This window comes from Giraffa tippelskirchi, chromosome 3 (assembly GCF_054371585.1).
Source record: "Giraffa tippelskirchi isolate mGirTip1 chromosome 3, T2T-mGirTip1v1.2.pri, whole genome shotgun sequence".
In the NCBI taxonomy this organism is placed as follows: Eukaryota; Metazoa; Chordata; class Mammalia; order Artiodactyla; family Giraffidae; genus Giraffa; species Giraffa tippelskirchi.
In genome coordinates, this window is record NC_137277.1 from 125,941,806 (window position 1) to 125,965,409 (window position 23,604).

The 23,604-nt window shown below is 44.3% G+C and overlaps 1 long non-coding RNA gene across 1 annotated transcript in view; it reads left to right on the forward strand.

Annotated features, from left to right (window-relative positions):
• Nucleotides 1–8,145: 8,145 nt before the first annotated feature.
• The window catches only part of LOC145541809 (uncharacterized), a 474,179-nt gene continuing 458,720 nt past the window's right edge, over nt 8,146–23,604 (forward strand). The window contains exon 1 of the long non-coding RNA XR_014079305.1: nt 8,146–8,255. This is a non-coding gene — a long non-coding RNA (uncharacterized LOC145541809). The remainder of the gene's footprint in view (nt 8,256–23,604) is intronic.

Sequence of the window (23,604 nt, forward strand, 5' to 3'; positions counted from 1 at the left end):
GGAGTGATTAACCTGATAGTCCACTGGAATCATCTGGAACTCCATTTCCCCCATCTTTCTGTTGTGTCATTCTCAGCAGGAGATTCTGTGTTCGGGCTCTCTTCCTGTGGTTGACAGTGAATAGTTGCTGTTCCAGGCCTCTTATCCAGACATCATCGCATCCAGCAGCAGAAGAGACCGCTCATCCTGGATCGTCTTTTTTTTAAGAAAAAGGGGAATTTCCTACATACCTCCCAGAAGAGTTCTTACGTGTTCCATGGTCAGAATTACAGCACGTGTCCATGCTGAGTGGATTTCAGTGTTTGACTTAGTGAAAGCAAGTGGAAGAGTGTGTCTCCCTGAGACAAATCAGGCTGCATGGAAGGGGTGTGTGTGCACATTTCAGATTGCTGTATACACAGTCAACAATATCTGCTCCCCTTGGAGCAGAGCAGGGACCTATCCTAAAGCCTGGGCTTGCCTCACGTATTCCCAAAACTCACATGTGCATAAATGCTTCCTGTGTGTGGCTCTTATGAAAAATGTGACTGGAGCAGATCCCAGTGTTTAAGAGATTTACACTTGTAATTACATTTGGGTTAGATAAGTATTAACATTTGCTTACTTTCTATGAACACTGGCCAAATTGTGTGTGGAGCAACTGTAGTATTGAAGAGTATGACTTCCTGGAAACAAGACAGCATAACTCCTCTGACTGGTTTTAACAGTCTCTTTTTACAGATCGTCCCTCTCACTGTCTCCTTAGTGAGGAGTAGCTGTGGGCTCACGAGTTTGAGAAAGCAGACAGATTGAGGAGGCCCTTGAATTTCACTCAGGCCAAGGGATGCTTTTCTGTAAGGAACCTGGAGTCACTGAAGACTTTGGCCAGAAAAAGACATGCATATGTGTTAAGTTGCTTTAGTCGTGTCCGACTCTTTGTGACACTATGGACTATAGACTGCTGGGCTCCTCTGTCCATGGGATTCTCTGGGCAAGAATACTGAAGTGGGTTGCCATTTCCTCCTCCAGGAGTTCTTCTCAACCCAGGGATCAAACCTGTGTCTCTTGCATTGGCAGGCAGATTCTTTACCACTGACCCACCTGGGAAGCCCATACTTGTTCTAGAATTTCATATAAATAGAATCGTTCAGCCTTCACTCAGCACTCTATATGTGAGACCCCTCCACATCGTTGTGTGTATCAGCATTCATTTTTGGTGCTTAGTGTTACTTTTGCGTTGTTGAATAGCATTCCACCTCTTTATTTTGTAAGTTGTTCCTTGGCTCTCTTTCCTTGGAAGCAGCTCCTTCTTCCCCTTGTTGCTTTCAAAGGCATTAAGTGTGCTTTCTCCAATAAAAGCCAGAAAGATTTTTATTAGAGGCAAGGATGTACAAAGTGTTCGGCTGTCTTCATGGAATAGAAGAGGGAAATGGCAACATAAAAACATACAACTTAATCTCAATAAATTAGCCTACCACTTAATTCTCCAGAAAAGAGCCAGTTTGGGCTTAAGTTAGAGTGGAGCCTGGGAACAAGCTCAAGGGAGTGGCTATGAAAGCTGGTGTAGAGCAAGTGTCAATGGAGCTCAGTGCACATCAGACCGGGCAGAGGTGAAGAGGGACCATGCTGAGTAGTGTAGCCTGGATGGTGTTGGAGATGACTGGGTTGGGGGTGAGGAGACAGGGTGAAAGGGTGGATTTGGACTCAAGTTCCTAGGAGAGGACTTCCCTTGTACAGTGGTACAATGGATAAGAATTCACCTGCTAATGCATGGGACATGAGTTCGATCCCTGGTCCAGGAAGATCCCACATGCCATGGAGCAGCTGAGCCTGTGTGCCACAACTACTGAACCTGAGTTCTAGAGCCAGTGGGCTGCAACTATGGAAACCCATGTGCCATGGGCCTAGAGCCCATGTTCCGAAGAAGAGAAGTGACCACAATGAGAAGCCTGCACACCACAACTAGGGAAAGCCTACGTGCAGCAACGAAGACCCAGCACAGCCAAAATTAAATAAAAGGAATTAAAAAAAAAAAATTCCCAGAGAGGTATGAGCTAATAGGATGGAAAGAAAGAGGGGGCAGGTTAAGCCTGGAGAAGAATGATGGCTGAGTCCTCTTCTTGGAAAGCAACAAAGCAGGAGAGGTTGAGTGACATATTCCTGGGTGCGGATGGTGCAGCCCCAGCTCCAATGCCTGTCCTCAGCATGACACGGCTCCTTAAGAGATTTTTTTGTTCTATTTACTCTGAACAGGTGAAGTTGATAAAGGGTCCCGCTTCAGGTTCAAGGAGGTTGGATTTCAGTGCAGCATGTGTAGAGGAGGCCTCTCCCAACTGCCCAGGGCTAGATAGTAGAGATCACTCTCCCCAGAGTCAGTCTGTAGCCTGTCTATCATGTGGTGGCAGATGGCAGCAAGCCCTAAGTTAGGAACCACACCATGATGTGTTATTAAGAGACACTAGGCACATTTTCTTTGATCAGATTAACCAGGGATGGAATTACCTGGCTGTACCAACTGCGATTAACACTGGCTGCAAAGATTGGCAACATGAACCTGGGAAATGCCAGACTTCGAATTCAGGAGCCCTTCTGGTTTGTAATCATTATCAGAATTGTATCTGCGGCACAAAAGGGCTCCTAGCAGACCAAATGGGCTTCACAATGAATGTGATGCTGCAAGTGTACAGTTTGCTCCAGCCAGAGTGCTTCTGTACTTCTTGAATGCATGTCAGTTGGTGATACAGGGAGGCAGTGATGCTCTGATGTTTTTACTTGACCCCAGGCTCCTGGTTCTGGAGGGTTGAAGTTGCCAGAAATCTGGCTACGACTGAAAAGGGATGTATATTTTTTAGAACCCTAACAAGTATTCTCAGTATGGGCAGTTAACAGGCCCAAATATACACAGATTAAAATATTCATAAGTATATTTTTGACTTTCTAGGCAGAGGATACTGGTCTACTCATACACATTGTAGAGACTTCCTTATCCGATATTATGGATTTTATCATTGATACTTCTAGGAAAAACTGTCATTTCCCACCTCCCTTACCCATAACCTGTGGATCTTAGGACTTTTTGTCATTTCCTTCTGAAAGGAATGGCCCCACTCTAGTATTCTTGCCTGGAGAATCCATGGACAGAGGAGCCTGGTGGGCTACATACAGTCCACGGGGTCGCAAAGAATCAGACATGACTGAGTGACTTAACACTTTCACTGTCTGTTACCGGTGCCTCTACTACTGTGGGTGCTGTAGCCATTAACCTACAAAAGAATAAAGGATATGTCTAGGAGGCTATCTTTCTGGAAGACCTCCGTACTCAACGACACTAGTTTCTCTAAATGTTTAGAAGTCAACTCCTAAAATTCTGTCAGTGCCCAGAGAGTGGGGAGAACTGAAAACTGGAGGCTGTAAGAGTGCATCTACAGCAGTGTTTGCCTCCCTCCTCTCTCCTACTGCTGTTCTGGTGTTTTGGGGTTTTTTTTGATATGTAAACTCCCTCTGCCTGGAGGCGGATGGGCGCCCCGCTGAGCGCCTGGAAATGTGCTCCAGGCCTCTGAGAACCTGTCCTCTGACATACGGTGGCAAATTAAACTGGCAATTGAAAAAAGAGCGTTTCCAGGCCCTCTGCTGGGGAAGTGATTCCAGAGGGGGAGAGGCAGGGAGGACAAATAGCTGAAAGGGGCCAAAAATCATTTGGTGCTCAAAGGCATCAATTTGGCCAATAAGCACTTCCTGAATGCCTGTGTAGGAGGAGCTGCTCCAGGCACTAGAGGAAAACACAGAAATCACAAAGACCAAATTCTGTCCTTTATCTAGTAAGACTGACAGCACCTGGAGGGGTGCAGGGACAACTCTAGGAAGGAAGGCTTCTCTAAGGGTGAGTGGAAAACTGTAGCCACCCTACTATAATGTGGTAATGTGTATTGATGGGTAGGTCTTGAATACACAAAGAGGAAGAGAGAAACAAAATTACAGGGTTGGAGATGACACTTGGCAATCTCAATTCAAAGGTTGGGAGGGACTTCCCTGGTGGTCCAATGGCTAAGACAGTGGGCCCTGGGTTCGATCCCTGGTCAAGGAACTAGATCCCGCATGCTGCAACTAAGACCCAGCACAATCAAATAAATTAATTAATTTAAAAAGGGGGGGAGGACCAAAGCTGCTTCTCAGCAACATGGAGTGATTTGTTCAAGGTCAAAGTCACTCAGTTATCTGGTACTCAGTGGTTATTACTACTACTGCTACTGGTAATAGTACTAATAATGCTATGAATGGGAGTGGTAATAATAGTACTAATAGTGCTACTAAGAGCTAAGATTATAGAGCAGTTAATGTGTACCAGCCACTATCCTAGGTGCTTTGGGTGTATTATCTAATTGAATACTCACAGCTGGTTATGTTGTATTTCACCTCCATTTCACAGATGGAAAAACTGAGGCGGAAGAATACAAGGAGCTTGCCCAAAGTCATAGAACCAGAAAGTGGTGGAAATGAGATCTGCCCCAGGCAGCTGGGCTGCACAATGTGTACTCTTCATTTCTGAGCCACAGGGCGCCTTAGTCCAATGCTCCTCATCCAGGGTTTCTCATCTAGCACTCCTAGTCCTTGAACTGGGCATGTAAGGCACCGAGAAGTCATTGAGCAAGGGAGTGACATGACAAAAGAGATACTGAGAGTTGGTTTGTGTGGTTTCAGTGGTCTGGGTGGAGTAGGGAAGAAATGGAGAAGAGAGACTGAGTAAAAGACTGTCTAGATATAGTTGAACATCTGGGCCACAGCAGGAATGGAGAAGATTGCACTGGACAAGAATTATTAGTTAGCCATCACTCAACTCACAGTAAGAATTAGCCAGTCCAGTGGCTTATCCTCTTAGAAAACAAAACTCTGACCTGTAGAAGGAGGGAATGGAGAGAAGGTGAAGGACCAAAAAGGGGAGAAACAGTACAGTAAAGAGAAGGGGCAGAGAGCAAAAGTAGAAATGGAGTGAATATTGATGGCATCCCCCCTATTTCTTACTTATAGATCCTGGTTTTGAGGATCTATGTAATTTATTTTACATAATGCCTGTGGCCATTTCTCATTGCAAGAGGGTAAGAACAGAATGAGAAAGATGTGATCTCCTAGCGCAGGTGTTCCCTACCTCCAGGATCTAATGCCTGATGATCTGAGGAGGAGCTGATGTAATAATAATAGAAATAAAGTGCACAATAAAGGTAACACACTTGAGTCATCCTGAAAGCAAACCTCCTCTCACCCCGAGTCCGTAGAAAAACTGTTTTCCACCAAACCAGACCTTGGTGCCCAAAAGGTTGGGGACCACTGCCCTAGTGGGCATAGACCTTAACAACGGAATAAACATCATGTTAGGAAATGAAGATCACACACTCTGGAGCCCAGCTGCCTGGGGCTACCTCAGTTCCAGACAACCACCAGCTGGTTCTCAGTAATTGGGGACGCCCTCAGGGAAGGACTTATTATCCCTCCCCCAGCCCCTTGTTGGGAGGTCTGCAGCTGACAGCCTACAGCTGTAGAGGGCTTCCTCGCCCCAGGCCTTGCCTTTGCCTGGAGACCTTCCCCCAGTGACTGACAGATACAAGGGTATAAAGACTGGGACATCTTGGTCCAAAGTGGGCAACTCTGACAGGCAGTCTACACTACAACCTTTTGGGCACCAGGGACTGGTTTCATGGAAGACAGTTTTTCTACGGACTCGGGGTGGAGGGTGGTTTGCTTTCAGGATGATTCAAGTGCATTACATTTATTGTGTACTTTATTTCTATTATTATTACATCAGCTCCTCCTCAGATCAGGCATTAGATCCTGGAGGTAGGGAACACCTGCGCTAGGAGATCATGTCTTTCTCATTCTGTTCTTTCTTACCCTCATGCAATGAGAAAAGGCCACAGGCATTATGTAAAGTAAATTAAACCATCCCCTCAAAACCAGGATCTATAAGTAAGAAATAGGGGGATGCCATCAATATTCAGTCCATTTCTACTTTTTCTCTCTGCCCCTTCTCTTTATTGTACTATTTCTCCCCTTTTTGGTCCTTCACCTTCTCTCCATTCCCTCCTTCTACAGGTTAGAGTTCTGTTTTCTAAGAGGATAAGCCACTGGACTGGCAGCTGAGACTGATCCTGGGCGGTATAGAAACTCAGCTTTCCATCTACCCAGTCCTGCCTCTGCCTCCTCCCAGAGCTTGCCCACTAAACTTCAGAGGCACTTCCTGGGGAACACAGGGACACTCAGAGAAGCCTCTGACTGCCTTGTCTGCCGCCCACTGTGGCCTGACTGCTGTGATGGGGGTAGGTGTCTCCTTCCTGCATCACCATGCACTTTCTCCCCCAAACTGTCTACATCATGGAAGATGACTGGAGAAAACCTGCTTTACGGGCAGGCAGAATGTAGCACCTCCCTTGCTAGAACCTGCAGACAGGCCTGGGCAGTATGGTTTAACTCCTTGTTGATCACGGATATTATATATTATATAGAGTATAGAATCGCTCAGAATTTTTCGATTAGAAGTAATTTTATATCTGTGTGCAGTCCTAGATTCCCCCAGGCGAACTCAGAGTTCTGGCAGCTCAGGATCTACTGATAGATCATCAGACTGTGTGTGTGTGTTTGTGTGTGTGTGTTTGTGTGTGTGTGTGTGTGTGTGTTAACCTTATGTAACCACTCATCAGTGTGTGTGTGTGTGTTAACCACAAATAACCACAGAGCACAGGCAGGAGGGTCTCTGCAGCAGACTCTGCTCTGGGCTGGCGTCTGCTTGCAGCTGGCCAGTCTTGGTCGCCGTCCTGTGCATGACGTGGCAGCAGTTGCCCCTCAGCACCTGAGTCCACCTCACTGCAGATCTAGTTGCACCAGTTCATGATTTCTGAATACTGATTCCCAATCCCAAATGCCAGGAGGGAGAGAATCTGGCTGCCTTCCTTGAGTGACATGGCCATCCGGGTTCAACATCTGTGGCTGGAGTCTGGTGGACAAGCGTGCCAGAACCCTGCATCTTCAGTGGAGGCGCATATCTAAGCGGAAGGGGCTGAGGTGAGCTGGGGAGAGGACCCCCCTACCCCCCACAGAATGATTATATATAATGTGTCAATCTGTCCTTGGAGGGTTGAATGAGGGATGACTAGATTTCTCAAGATATTTACAACTCTCAGAGATGAATGCCCATGATAAAGAGAAGCAGAATTATAGGTCAGGAGGAACAGAATAGACAATGAATATCTATTTGATTTACAGCTGTCCCCGCTTACCCATGAGGGGATACCTTCCAAGACCCCCACTGGATGCCCAAAACCGTAGATAGTAAGTTCTGAAATCTAATATGATGTTTTTCCTGTACATGCATGAAAGTTAAAGTGTTAGTTGCTCAGTTGTGTCTGACTCTTTGGGACCCCATGGAATGTAGCCCCAGGCTCCTCTGTCCACGGAATTCTCCAGGCAAGAACACAGGAGTGGGTAGCCATTGCCTTCTCCAGGGGATTTTCCCAGCCCAGGGATGGAATTCAGGTCTCTTGTATTGCAGGCAGATTCTTTACCATCTGAGTCACCAGAGAAGCCCCATACCTGTAATAAAGTTTAATTTATAAATTAGACACAATAAGAGATTAACAACAATAACTACTAATAAAATACAATTACATAACAATATACTGCAATAAAAGTTATGTGAATGTAACCTCTCTCAAAATATCTTACTGTACAAATTGAATGCTTCTTCCATCTTAACTAGGCACTTACCATGTCTGGTGGCTCTAACTTCTGCAGTTGGAGGTGTGACAGCAAAACGAGCACAGATTCCTTTTTCCTTTCTCACAATTTCAGATAGATTTGTTCTTTCTGTAGCTCTTAGCAACCTCCGCATATGATTTTTCCCACTTTCCCCATTAAGTCGAAAACTTTCCCCTTTTCACTTAAAGAGAGCACTTCAGTCTTTGGTATATCCACCCGAATCGCCAGCATCACCACTCTTGCATTTTGGTGCCATTGCTCAATGAAAGTGACTTGAACACAAGCCCCAGGATATCACAGCTGTTGATCTGATACCCAGCCTGCTACGAAGTAACTAACCAATGGGCGGATGTGCTGGACCTACAGCTGATCCGCTTCTGGGCGGGATTCAAAACTTCGCGAGATTTCATCACGCTGCTCAGAGTGGTGCGTGATTTAAAACGTAAGTATTGTTTATTTCTGGATTTGCTATTTAATATTTCCTGTTCGTGGCTGACCGTGGGTAATGGAAACCTCCGAGAGCCAAGCTTCAGGTAAGGGGACGGCTGTCATTGTAAACTGGACAAAGGAGGCGGGGAGACAGACTCTGTTTGGTGCTTCTGATTGGCTCTGAGAATAGCTGTACGTGGCGTTAGATATTTAAGGAAATGGATCTGTATTTGGGTGATGAGCTGTCGTTAAGTCTCTGAGTGATATTTCCATTGGCATTCTGTCGGGCAAGCTGCCCTCAGATGCTCCTTTTCAAGCACTGGACGTGAGCACTTTCCCAAATATCCACCAGATGGTACCTTCCTACCAGAAATTAGGTTTCAGGCTGAGGAACTCCACGTGGTTTTTCTGCCCTGCAGACACGCTACAGATTTCAGACGACTGTTAGCTACAGTGGAAACACGAAAAGTCAGAAAGAATGAATCCCGGGGCAAGAGGGGGTAGGGGAGCCTATAGTAGTTTTATTTTCAAGAATATGAAAAGGAAGTCTAGTATTATTTTTGTGGTGGGGCAGCTACTTGTGGAGAGTGGACCAGAGTCCTAGCAAAGGTCATGTGTGAGGGGAGGGCTGCGGGTTGAGCCCTCCGAGAGGATCGGAACCTTCCATGATGCCTCTGTGTCATTCCATGAGTTGCCAAGGGCCTTTTACTGGCGTTGCTCTGAAATCGTAACCGGTCACCGTGTTAAAAAGAGCCTTTGTTGGAGAGACTTCTCAGTTCCTTCAGCACTTTTAATCCCCACCCCTGGGTTGTTTAGCATCCCTGGACTGGGGAAGGTCATGGTGTTTACTGCAGGGTGATTATTCTGTCCTGGTGCCTAGTACTTTCCTGCTTTTAGCACTGAGAGCAAAGCAAAATCATATGGTCAGTGATCCTGGTTGACTGAAATGTTCACCCCAGAGAAAACAGACCTTCACACATGTTCAGTGAGCTGGGCGGTTGAATGGGGCAGGGGGATACCATTTCTTTAATATTTATTTTTTATTTACTTATTTGTTTGGATGCACCTGGTCTTAGTTGTAGCACACAGGATCTTTGATCTTCCTTGCGGCCTGGGGGGTCTTCTAGTGGGGGAATACGGGATCTGTAGCTTCTGCATTCAAACTCTCAGTTGTGGCATATGGCACCTAGTTCTCTGACCAGGGATGGAACACAGGCCCCCTACATTGGGAGTGCAGAGTCTTAGCCACTGGACCACCAGGGAAATCCCAGTATTTTCAAATTATGAGTCACTTTATTGCTGGTATTTTCTTAGCAGACCCCTTTGCTTCATGTAGCCAGAGGGAGGTATGCCAGGAAAGGCACCGTGCTGGAGAAAAGGGCTCTTTTCTTGGCTTTTGAGTTTCAGAAGTTTACGTCTTCCCTGATAGACTTGGGAGCACAAGCGGTAAATAGACACAGTGGTCCCAGGTTGGTAAGAGAGAAGGGAGGGGTGTGGGGTGACGAGAGGGGGCACTGGTGTGCCTGAAGCCAGGGAGGCCGTGCTGCTCTCATCTACCCTCAGCCAAGTTCCCCGGGGAGGGCTGGGCCTGTGGGACCTCAGAGTGAATGCCTGAGCCCCTAGGGAGGAAACAGGAAGGGTGTGAGGGTCTCGGAGCTAAGAGGGCTGTCTCCTCGTCCCAGAGCAGAGGGCCACAGAGATTCAGGTGACTTAGAGAGGCACAGAAGCAGCAGGGGCAACTGAGGCTGCTGAGAGGTCCGTTGTGGCCAGGGCATTCAGGCCCACCTCTGCCTGCCTGCCAAAGCCTCCTGCCTTTCCTTATCATTTCTCTGTTTCCTGCTACTTGCCTGATATTTTGGCCAAACTGAACTGGGCCCTGTGCCCCATACTTGCTGCTCGAGCCCTTGAGTCAGGCTGTATCTTGACTGAAACAGGTCTTTCCTTTCTTGTTTCCTGTCAAAACCTTACCCTTTATTCCAGGCCCAGCTCATGAAGCCTTTCCAAGTCTTTCCAAAACTAGCTGTCAGCACTTTTTCAACTCTGGCAATGGTCTTGGAGTATTTTTACAGGCAGCCTTTTGGCGTTTTGTATTCCTTTGAGTCCCCATGGCACCCATGGTAGGTCTCAGCCAAGATTGTTGGGTGCAATCAGTGCTGAAAGTAACGCTGTATTCCACGTGCACTGTGGATAGTACCCCTTGAGGTGTGACGGAAGCAGACCTTTATGATTTGGGGAGGCACTTCGTGCCGTGGCTGCTCTGGTCCTTAAGGATGGAAGGCTCTGTTATCAGGGCCAGAATATAGTACTTATGGGTTCAACCTGTGACTTTCCAGAGAGCTGAGGGAGGAATAATCATTGGGGCCTTCTGTCTGAGACCCTGGTCCTTTTGCTCTGGGGGTGGCTCTTCTGTCTCCCTAGTAAAGCACACTGGCATCATCGAGCCCCTTGGGTGGCCTGATTTCAGCACCTTGCTGACTGCCTTTCATTCCCAGATCTTCTGCTGATGCCTGAAACCCTTAAACTGGCCACACCCATCTGTGTTCTAAGATCCGAGATTGAACATGGAAGGCAGGTTTTTCTGGGTGAGGAAAAGAGTGATTTAAATTTTCACTGAGGTCTAAGCTGCTGATAGCAGATTTTTTCCTGAGAATGACTTTCCGCTGGGAGGAGGAGGGTAGGCTGGGGCAGAGCCCTAAGCTGGCCTGTTGACCAGGAATGGGGTTGGCAGGAAGAAAAGAGCAGAGGGTGGTGGGAAAGAAAGCCAGGGACCCAAAGATGAAGTTTATCTTCCTACCCTCTTTTATGTCCTGTGCCCTGTCTCATTCTGACGTTCTACAGAAATGGATCTCTTGACTTTTGATTTCATAAACCTAAAATCATCTGTGAATACCAGAAGGTTACCATTATTTATTTGATTAAATAAGAATGTTAACAATAAAAAAATCTCTACCACATATTGTTGCCATCATTTCATAAAAGAAAGGAGGTTTTAATGATAAAATATGTATTGGGAAAGACAATCTTAGATCAAAGTGTATTTCTTCAAATTGAATGAATACCTTTACAGAAAAAAAAAAAAATGACCACTTTGCCTCTGTCTGTCTCCCTTTGCTGTGGGCCCAGGAAAATGTTGGCAGGGTCTGGCATCCAGGTGCAACTGGTTTTTGAGAATCACATCCATCCTGGTTCTGAAACCCAACCATGGTTTACAGTTCAAGACACCATGCTGCCCCCTGGTGGTCAGAGGGAGTAACTGTAGCAGCTAAAAAGGTCTCAATATATTAATATTTAGGGCCTCCTCCTTTTGATTATGGTATGTTTATTTCACCAACCAGACACTAAGAGTGGGGCTGTGTAGGACAGGGTCACGTGAAGATGAAGAGAGCCAGGCCCTTAATACCAAGGAGCTTTCATACGACACTGACGTTTCAGACACAAGTTAGCAAAAATGTTTGGATTTGTGTATTGAAACATCCACTCCCTGCCAAGGTGGTTTTACTTCAACTCTGGGTCCAGAGGCCCAGGGTAGTCACTGACACCTGTGTGGTGGCATGCAGTCGATCTGTCAGCATCCTAGCAGTCCTGTGAACTAGGGTCCAGTGGCCACCTGGAGCTTGATCTCCATCTCCACCTAAAAACCTAAGTCCACAGGGGCTGAAGAAGCTGGAAAGTGACAGCATTGACTAATGTAGCCATGGTGTTTCTCGCACAACATTCCTGCTTCCAGCTCCTCGGTGTCTTGTTTTTTCTTTTTTTGGTCACACTGCGTGGCAGGTGGGATCTTAGAACCCAGACCAGGGATTGAAGTCATGCCTCCTGCATTGGAAGTGCAGATTCTTAACCACTGGGCCACCAGGGAAGTCCTGTTCCTCCGTGTCTAAATCCTACTTATTAGGCCATCCCCAGATCAGACAAGGCCACCTTTCTCCTGAAGTCTTCTGTGCCTCCTCCAAACCCACAATGACCTCTCTGCCCTCAGGACCTATCAGGACTACTCTCTACCATCATTTTTTTTCCTCTTATTTTCTTTTCCAAGTAGACAAGTGATTCCTGGATGGCTGAGGCAGTGTTTTATCAGTTTTCTCTCCATCTCTGCTTCTCAAATAATATCTTAGAGCTTTTAATTTTCTCTTTTATTATGTAGAAGAGCTGCCTATTTCCTTTCAAATATTAGGGCTGCACTTAAGGCTAATCAAAATATTTTTCATCAAAGATGAGAAATTAAGTCATTTTAGGCAATTGGGCTGTAACAAACAATCCCCAAGTCTCTATGGCTTAAATTAATGGAAGTTTTTTTCTTTCTAATGCTACATGGCCCGTGCAGGTCATTTGGGAGTAGGGTTGCTCAAATTAACAAAGAAAATACGGGACAACCAGCTAAATTTGAATTTCAAATGATCAATCTGGTTTTTTTTTTTTCTTTTAGTGTAAGTACATCTCCAGAAATGCATACTAAAAATTATTATTATAATTAATTGAAGTTCAAATTTAACTGAATACAATGTATCTTATCTGGCAACCCTACTTGGAGTTACCTGTTGAGGTTTTCTGTTGTCCTGGTAATATCTCAGTCTTGGCTTCCTAATTACATGAGGAAGAGATTGGGAGTGACATTGGGAAGGGTGAGAGGATGAAAAAGGTGGTACCCACCCACAGCCCATTCTACAAAACAGGACTGAGGCTCAGGTATTGAGTAGATTAAAGAGGGCTGTAAGTTCTTTGCTACTCATCCCCTTGAATCTGGGCCAGCCTTAGTGGTCCAACAGAATGTGGCTGAAGTGACACCGTATAACTTCTGAGGCTTGGTCAGAAGAAGCCTTGAAGTTCCTGCCTCAGTTTCTTGGGACACAACCTCAAAGCCCCAGTTGACTGTGTTAGAAGTCTGACCACCTGGAGCTGCTCCAGTTGACAGTCCAGCTGAGCTCAGCTTTTCAGCCATTCACACCAAGGCCCTCCGGCTACGGGTGAAGCTGGCCTGGACCCTACAGTTCATCCTGCAGGTGTGCGTGTATGCTAAGTCACCTCACTTGTATCAGACTCTTTTGTGACCCTATGGACCATAGCTTGCCAGGCTTCTCTGTCCATGGGATTTTCCAGGCAAGAATACTGGAGTGGGTTGCCATGACCTCCTCCAGGGGATCTTCCCAATCTTAGGTCTCCTGCATTGGCAGGAGGGTTCTTTACCACTAGTGCCACCTGGGAAGACCTCAGTTCATCCTACTCACCATCTAAATACTACAGACTGGTCTCAGTTGATGCCATGAGGACCTGAAACATCCCTTAGCTAAAACTTGGCCTGAATTCTCAACCCACAAAGTCACAAGATATAATAATATGGCTATTGTCTTAAAGGCACTGAGGTAATGAAGCAGATAATACACACTTAACACTCACTCTCAGGTACCTGATTTTCTTTTTCCCTTTTCCCAAATCTTTTATATTGTGTGCCTGGATTCTGTAACCAGATTTCACCCGTGAGGAGGCATGGTTAGCCTGGAATCTCCATCTTCAACAGAGATGGTCCAGATAAACTCCTCTTTTAAGTAGAGTTCGGTCTATACTGCAGGTACAATTTTGTTGTCAGCTTAAATCCAATAAGTAATCAATCCAATGTTGAGTAAGCATCTCCATGGGGAGGAAAGTGTGCTGGATGGTGATGGAAGAAGACTCTCTCTGTACATATCATGTAAAACACCTCACTGCAGTTTAATAAATACACATGCATGCGTGCTAAGTCGCTTCAGTCGTGTTTGACTCTTTGTGACTCTATAGACTGTAGTCACATGCTTAATTAATTTGCCTTTTACCATTACTTTGTGAAGCAAATATCATTTTATTACACTGAGAAGTCAACTGAAACCAGGTCACATAGGCGGTAAGTGCCAGAGATGGGATTTGAACCAAGACTTACCCGCCAATTCAGATCTCCTGTTTACTTGCTGATAAACAGGAGACCCTAAGTTCATTTCCAGCGGTGCCTTGACTGAGCATTCCAGCTCTCTTTTGGGCTTCCCTGGTGGCTCAGATGGTAAAGACTCTGCCTGCAATGCAGGAGACCTGAGTCGGGAGGATACCCTGGAGAAAGAAACGGTTACCCACTCAGTATTCTTGCCTGAAGAATCCCATGGACAGAGGAGCTTGATGGGCTACAGTCCATGGGGTCGCAAAGAATCAGACATGACTGAGTGACTAACACTTTCACTTTACCCACCAGTTATTTTCCATGATGTGAAAGCCTTAAAAGACAGATGCAAACCTTCATTCTACAAATAAGAAGATTGAGAACCAGGAAGAAATAGTATCACTGCTATGCTTTATCACTAACCACAAATCTCTGGCTAGGGAACACTCCAGCCTGGCCTTTGGTGTAGACCAAAGATGTGTTGAATGAATGTCTTCAGAACCGTTGCCTTACTAGGGGGGACAGAGAAGATGAAATCTCCACTGCCATGTCTTGTATGTTCCCAAGGAACATGAGCCCTCAGTCATTCTGTTTAGCTCCTGGCTGGGGGAATGTGGGAGCTATAATTAGGCTGATGAACAGCTCGTGGGCAAAGAGCTGGATTGATAACAAGAACTTTTTGGAGACAGCATCCTCTCACAAAACCATCCACCCCTGTGATCTGGGATGGGTCACAGTTTCATCTTTGCTCCAGAGCATGGAAAAGCAGAAAAACAGTAAGTTGATGGTGCTGTTTCTGAATCATAAGTTACTCAAAACACCATTCCTGGCTTGTTCAGGATGTGTCAGTCTGCCAGGGTGTCCAGATCCATGTCAGCATCGGTCAGCAGCCTGGGGAACAGTGAAGAGGCCAGTGTGGAACATGAAATAGGTACAGGCAGAGAGGGACCCTGTGTGACATGGACGAGAATTCCAAATGGAGTTAGACACTCTTAAGTTGAAGCCTCTCTGGAGATTAAGTATTTATGAAGCACTTTGTATCCACAAAGTGAATTTCAATCATTTCTCATCTAAAAACACAGTATCACTGGTGACACACGTATTTGTGTTATGGCTGATGCCCCAAACTTGAACTGCTGCCTGTAAAAAGGGGGACATCTTTATGCACCTGAGATCTATTTTTAATGCTATTTTGAAGGAAGAACAGGAATTTTGGACACATATACGTGAGTCTTGGTCCGGACCCATCATGAAGTGGGTTGCCATTCCCTTCTCCAGGGGATCTTCCCAACCCAGGGATTGAACCCGGATGTCTTGCGTTGCCAGCAGATTCTTTACCATCTGAGCCACCAGGGAGGCTTCAGTCATTACCGTGCAAACCTGTAATTCTCTCATATGGCACTTGTGGAAGTTCTGGCTCTCCTGTTGATAGGCAGCTGTGCAAGGTGGATTCTTTTGGATGAACCTGTAGTAACTCTTCCCTCTTTGTTCTACAACTGGGTGGTTGGCCTTTGTGTAGTGCTTTGTGTTTGCGATGACCAGGTGACTGTGCTGAGGGTGATTGTGAATACGTATGGCTGAGAAGACCACACCAATTAATTTTCATCTAGAATTTAAGGTGAACACTGCTTTGCATTGTAGCAGTTGAAGCTGTTTGCAAAACCAGGGGCTGATTGTGTCTGTTTCTAAAATTACCAAGAAGATCTCAAGAAGTGTGCCTACATTTTAGTTTTCCTCTAACTGTTCAAATGACCCCATTTATAGATAAACTTCTCTCCTTAATCTAGCTTCTCTCTGCAATTGTCTAAAATACTGCTTTGCTTTTTAGTTAGATTTGTCGAACATAGGCTTCCCTGGTGACTCAGTGGTAAAGAATCTGCCTGCTAATGTAAGAGACATGAGTTTGATCCCTGGGCCAGGAAGATCCCCTGGAGAAGTAAACGGCAACCCACTCCAAGTATTCTTGCCCAGGAAATCCCATAGACAGAGGAGCCTGGTGGGCTATAGTTCATGGGGTTGCAAAAGAGCTGGACATGACTGAGTGACTGCACAACAGCAGCAGCAACAACAGTTGACCATAGTAGCCAAAAAGAATTTTATAGACCATCTGGTATAAAGCTCTTATTTTTCTGGTGAAGGAACTGAGATTCTGAAAGGTCAAAAGGAACTGGAATCCATGTTTTCCAAAACTTCCTTCCGCTGTCTATTTCAGAACCTCATGCTGTTGCATGTTGTTAAATGTGTTCTCTCAGCTCCACTGAATGCTTTTTATGTTGGACTTTTCTACATTCCACAGCATGCCTTGTACAGGGTTCATCCACAGCACAGTCAATTGGCAGTTGAATTGTAATGGCTGCCAGGAGAGCCCTGTTGAGGAGGAGTCAGTAAGAACCTCTCAGGCTGGAGAAACTGGTCAGGTTTCTCCCAAGATGTGACCACTACCAAGAGGACTTGAACACCCCAGCTCAAGTGCCTTCCCCCCCTCCATCTTCTCCCACATGCATCTCCTTTCCTTGATTGTCTTCCTCTCACCTCGCGTTATCTGAAATACTCTTTCTTGTATATTGCCTTCTTCTCCCATTAGAATATAAGCTCCAAGGGACTTCCGGTGGTTAGGACTCTGCACTTCCACTGCAGGAGACACAGGTTCGATCCCTGGTTAGGGAACTAAGATCCCACAAGCCATGCAGTGCAACCAAAAAAGAAAAAAGCTCCAGTAGGGCAGGGATCATATTTGCCTTGTCCACTGTGTTATCTGCTGTGCCAGTTAGAGTGCTGACACGTAGGAAATGCTTAGTAAATACTTGTGGAAGGGTTGGCCAAATGCTATAGTTGATTAGAGAGGTCTGTTACAGATAGTGGAGGGACCAGTCATGATGTCAGTACCAAGCTTTTGTTATCACAGGATTGGTTAATGATGGCCAAACAATTCTGGATGAGGAACTGGTTTCCTTCTGACATCCAGCTTGATTCTAGTCCATCTCCTGATGACCAGTTATTAGGCACTCTGGAAATAGAAATTTATCTTTATCACTAATAAGAATTTAAAAGGAGAAGGCACATTTTCTGTTGTTATCTGCTTTACTCAAGAGTATAATAGTGTCATATTCATCACAGAACATCTCTGACATAGCACAGTTCTTTGCACAATAAATATTTATTCACTGACCATTTGTGTTTTTCCAGTGTCATTTTTAGAGGGATTTTCAACCTTCTTGTGAATCTAGAATAGCTTCACTAGGGACACCCTACATGGTACACAGTACATAGGGCCCATTGATGTGACTGATTGAGACTCAGATGTGTAAAGCAGAGTTCAGGTAAATATCCAAATTAGACTGTCCTAAAGCAGGGTGAGCAGCGTCCATTACTTTAGCACTGAATATTGGCTATTCTCATCCATCCCCTCCTGCAAGTCAATATCTGAAATTGGCTAGTATGAGGAAGGAGAGGTTTGAGAAAAATAAAAGACCAAAGAGAGATTTAAGGCTTAAATATATTTGGAATTCATCTCTCTCTCTTTTTATCTCCTTTTAAAAAACTGTGGTACATATGAAAGCATTTGTAGCAGGTAGAGGTTTTCAGAAATTGGCTCTTTTTTAACCCAGTCAATACTGTTGTTTCATGTCAAAACCAAGACATGATTCAGTGCCCTGGTAAATCTGATTTAATATTCCCTAGGACTATGGGGTTGTATGCCATCTATACTCCTAAATTTGATGGTGTCAATATGACCTGACATTTAATTATTTGCATAGCCTATTTAAAATTAAAATAGCAACAGGCTCTGAGTTCTTTTCAAGCTTTAATATACTCTCCTTTTAAAAATATATTTTTCATAAATTACTGTGTTGTCTGGAAGGCCATCACATTCTTTAGTTCCTGTAATAAAAGGGGAATGGTGCTATGTGGGTGTGAAATGTGAAACGTGGAGGAGAACACAGTAGTTAAACAAGAGTGGACACTGATCAAGTCCATTAATCAAAGCGCCTTTTAAACCTCTGCACATTGAAAACACTAGCATCCAGGGATTGATTAAAGAGGAAATATGAAATGGCAGAAGAGGCCCAATAGCTGCCCAGGCAGGTCACATCTGAGAGCCTCTGATTAACAGAATGTTGCTTTCAGTGGGGTTTGTTTTCCCCGGGTTATCTTTTGAAGTGTATTTGCTAAGAAACAGTGGGTCTGAGCTACAGTGTCTCCTTCTCATGACTATGGCACAATCACCAAATCAATATTACAGAGACTTGCAAAACTCTTCAGACCAGCATCTTTCATTTTTCCATCATCAGTTTACCCCGACTCTCCTGACATCCATGTCACATGAATAACTTCTCTAGTCATTTAATTCCCCCATTCCAGTGTCCCATATCCAAGGCCACAAGGATTCCTTAGCATTTTTGAAGGATACTTTATTTTAATTTTTTTTAATTGAAAAAATGTTTTTTGATGTGGACAATTTTTAGTCTTTATTGAATTTGTTACGATATTGCTTCTGTTTTATGTTTTGTTTTTTGGACCTTGAAGCATGTGGGATCTTAGCTTTCTGACCAGGGATTGAACCCAAACCCCCTGCATTGGAAGGCAAAGTTTTAACCACTGGACTACTAGGGAAGGCCTGAAGGGATATTTTAATCTTAGAGGTCATCGTCATTGGTGCCATCTGGTCATTCTTTGTTGTTGTTGTTCAGTCAGTTGTGTCCAACTCTTTGCCACCACATGGACTCCCTGTCCTTCACTATCTCCTGGAGTTTGCTCAGACTCATGTCCAATGAGTTGGTGATGCTATCCAACCATTTCATCCTCTGTCATCCCCTTTCTCCTCCTGCCCTCAGTCATTCTTTGATTTGTTCATTATTTTATTCACCAACTCATTCAAATATATTTATTGAGCATTATATCTAAACACAGAATCACATGTGAGAAGAAAGGCAAAAAGATTTCATGACTGTTCTCTGGGTGCTTACTGTATGGTGGAGAGAGGTCAACATTTACTATACAACAGGGCAAGGTCTGGCTACCCCAGGCTCTCTGCGGTATAATGGGAGCAAGGAGAAAGCAACTCTGAAGCCTCCAGGGGCTGTGCAGGGGAGGGGTCTCAGGGAAGTTCTCAGGTAGGAGAGGAGTTGGGGGCTTGGAAGCACAGTGTGAGCAAATGCACGTGCAAGGGAGTGGAGGCAACAGAACACGACTTGCTCAAAACAGCAAGTACAGCAAGAGTGAGTGAGAGTGAAGCATTTGGGTGTGGGCAGGCAGGTAGGAGCTGGGTTGTAGAAGATGCCTATGCCAGGGGATAAGGGAAAGTCATCCCAGGATTTCCAGTGTGTGAGAAGCACTAGATTTCCATGTTGGAAAGACCATTCTGCGGCTGCATGGACAATGCGTGGGAGTCAGGAGAGATTTGAGCAACAGAGAAAACTAGAAGCTGAGCCCTAATCTGCGAGAGAAATGGCTAGAACATGAGCTACTAAGAGGAGTGGCAAAGGAAATTTGAGATATGTTCTAGAAATCTCCAGAGCCAATGTGGATTAGGCCAGATATGGTGAGAAGGAGAATTTTAACTTGTTCCAAGGTTGCTTTTACTTTAATCTGCTCACAAAACCTCAGGGAGGCAGATGATATGCCGTTCGTGATTTTAGGATGAAGGGAGGTCTCCCATGACCTCCCTCGTGTCCTGTATTTTGGATGTTTTGGCAGCCAGTGTGGTGAGATGTCTGCCAAGTCAGAGAGGCCAAAGGCTGTGGGTTTCATGACCCAGGACATATTGGCACCTAGAACCACTGCTAGCTTCATGCAAGGCCAGTCACACTAAGGTCTGAATTCTGGGTCTTGAGATGCTGAAAGAAGTAGTTTCCCCCTTTTCATACGTGTTTTGTTTTTCTTTATCCTAAAGTGAGTCTGGAGATGGGTAGCAATTTTAGGATATTTGAGTTTGAGCTGTGTGTGGGACTCACGGAAGATTTGGGTCTGGACCTGGAGCCTGAGTCATCATTGAGACTTTAGAAAAAAATGGAGTGGGAAGCATTGCTATATGTGAATGATGGAGAATGTGCAAGGCATCAGGACAGAGCCCCGGAAAACATTTGTATTTAATCAGAAGAAGAGGAATGTTATGGACCAAGTGTTTGTGCTCCCTACCCTTGCCCCCAAATTCATATGTTGAGAGTCTAACTCCCACTGTGCTGGTATTTAGAGATGGGGCCTTTGAGGGTAGGGTTGTCATGATGGCATTAAGTGACCTTGTAAGAAGAAAAAGAGAGAGAGCTTTCTCTCCCCTCCAAGTATATGCACTAAGGAAAGACTGAAGGCACACAGAGAAGATGCTATCTCAAGCCAGGAAGAACACTCTCACCAGGAACTGAGTCAGCACGCATCTTGCTTGAACATCCAGCCTCTCGAACCATAAGAAATAAACTTCTGCTGTGTAAGCCCCTCAGTCTCGGGTATTTCGTTATGACGTGCTATGTGTGCTAAGTCATTTCAGTCGTGTCCGACTTTTTGCAACTCTATGAGCTGTAGCCTGCCAGCCTCTTCTGTCCATGGGATTCTCCAGGCAAAACTACTGGGGTAGATTGTTGTGTCCACCTCCAGGGGGTCTTCCCACATCTCTTATGTTTCCTGCATTGGCAGGTGGGTTCTTTACCACTAGCACCACCCGGGAAGCCCCCTTTGTTATGATGGGTCAAGCTAAAACAAGGAGGTTAGGAAAAAAAATAAAAGCATGATGAAAAGGCTAAAGGGAGAAGCCTTCCTGAAGGTAACTTCATAGAGATCAGGGATTAGACAGATTTAGGAAGGAATGGTTCTCCAGCTACATCAGAGAGATCCACATCACAGGTGTCTACTGGGCTCTGTCTGTTTTAGGCTTAAAGCCTTGTGCTGTCCACGTGTGCATGACATGTGGCTCTTTCAAGTAGGATAAACTGATTAAGAAAAGTGTAAAGTGTATTTCCTACTTGATTGTACCTATTACGATCACCAACAAAGTCTTGATTAAAATTTTATGGCTTTTTTTTTTTCCGTATTGCAATTGTAGCAACTGTTCATTATAGGAAAAACAGAAAATTTGGATTAGGATAAAGAAAAACAAAACTCATTTTAAAAATCTTCCATATTATTATCATCTAGAGAAACTGCTTATAAAATTTCAGTTTGGCATACATATTCATATATAGATGGATATGTATGTCTGTATATATTAATATATGTATTGTATAAATACAATGGGATTATATTATTTTGTAACCTGCTTTTTTCAACATAATGAACTCATTTGATACCAACAAATATTTCTCCACAGAATAATTTTTTAGATGGTTGTAACCAATCTCATACAGTTGGACATTTAGATTGCTATTGTAAGTGATATTGTAATGACTATCCTTATACCCCAAATTAATTCACATTCTTAATTAATTCCTTTGGTTAACTTCCTTAAAGTAGAATTGTAGGGTCAAAAGTGGTCATGCTTTAAAGAGAGCACAGGAGTGTCCCCACGTTGGTTTGCTCTGTGCATGAAATATGAAGAAATATTCTTTTAAGTCAGAATTGGTTGAGTGTGACTAATTTGTCACCATTTTGGGGGAGACTTATATGCAGTTTGCCATGCACATTTGTATAAATATAAACTCAGCTCTGTAGCAAATTATGATGGCAACTTTTAGTTCTTTTACAGTGAGAAAGTGGCTCAGTTCAGTTCAGTTGCTTAGTCGTGTCTGACTCTTTGCGACCCCATGAAATGCAGCACTCCAGGCCTCCCTGTCCATCACCAACTCCTGTAGTTTACTCAAACTCATGTCCATTGAGTTGGTGATGCCATCCAACCATCTCATCCTCTGTCGTCCCCTTCTCCTCCCACCTTCAATCTTTCCCAACATCAAGGTCTTTTCAAATGAGTCAATTCTTCGCATCAGAAAAGTATTGGAGTTTCAGCTTCAGCAGCAGTCCTTCCAGTGAATATTCATGACTGATTTCCTTTAGGATGGACTGGTTGGATCTCCTTGAAGTCCAAGGGACTTTTCAAGAGTCTTCAACACTACAGTTCAAAAGCATCAATTCTTCAGTGCTCATCTTTCTTTATAGTCCAACTCTCACATCCATATATGACTACTGGAAAAACCATAGCTTTGACTAGACAGACCTTTGTTGGCAAAGTAATGTCTCTGCTTTTTAATATGCTGTCTAGGTTGGTCATAACTTTTCTTCCAAGGAGCAAGCGTCTTTTCATTTGATGGCTGCAGTCACCATTGGCAGTGATTTTGGAGCCCAAGAAAATAAAGTCTGTCACTATTTCCATTGTTTCCCCATCTATTTGCCATGAAGTGATGGGACCAGATGCCATGATCTTAGTTTTTTGAATGTTGAGTTTTAAGCCAACTTTATCACTGTCCTCTTTCACTTTCATCAAGAGGCTCTTTAGTTCTTCTTCACTTTCTGCCATAAGGGTGGTGTCATCTGCATATATGAGGTTGCTGATATGTCTTCGGGCAATCTTGATTGGAGTTTGTGCTTCCTCCAGCCCAGTGTTTCACATGATGTACTCTGCATATAAGTTAAATAAGCAGGGTGACAATATACAGCCTTGACATACTCCTTTTCCTATTTGGAACCAGTCTGTTGTTCCATGTCCAGTTCTAACTGTTGCTTCCTCACCTGCATACAGATTTCTCAGGAGACAGGTCAGCTGGTCTGGTATTCCCATCTCTTTCAGAATTTTCCACAGTTTGCTGTGATCCACACAGTCAGAGGCTTTGGCATGGTCAATAAAGCAGAAGTAGATGTTTTTCTGGAACTCTCTTGCTTTTTTGTTGATCCAACGGATGTTGGCAATTTGATCTCTGGTTCCTTTGCCTTTTCTAAAACTAGCTTGAAGATCTGGAAGTTCACGGTTCATATAATGTTGAAGCTTGGCTTGGAGAATTTTGAGCATTACTTTACTAGCATGTGAGATGAGTGAGATATAGATCAATGGAACAAAATAGAAAGCCCAGAGATAAATCCACGCACCTATGGACACCTTATCTTTGACAAAGGAGGCAAGAATATACAATGGAGAAAAGACAATCTCTTTAACAAGTGGTGCTGGGAAAACTGGTCAACCACTTGTAAAAGAATGAAACTAGAACACTTTATAACACCATACACAAAAATAAACTCAAAATGGATTAAAGATCTAAACATAAGACCAGAAACTATAAAACTCCTAGAGGAAAACATAGGCAAAACACTCTCTGACATAAATCACAGCAGGATCCCCTATGACCCACCTCCCAGAGTAATGGAAATAAAAGCAAAAATAAACAAATGGGACCTAATTAAACTTAAAAGCTTTTGCACAATGAAGGAAACTATAAGCAAGGTGAAAAGACAGCCTTCAGAATAGGAGAAAATAATAGCAAATGAAGCAACTGACAAAAGAACTAATCTCAAAAATAAAGAAGCAGCTCCTGTAGCTCAATTCCATACGTAAGAATGCAGGCTTGGAGGTTGGAGAACTTCTGCCTGGAGACATCGTCTAGGGTGAGATAAGAGAACTTCAGACACTAATATTC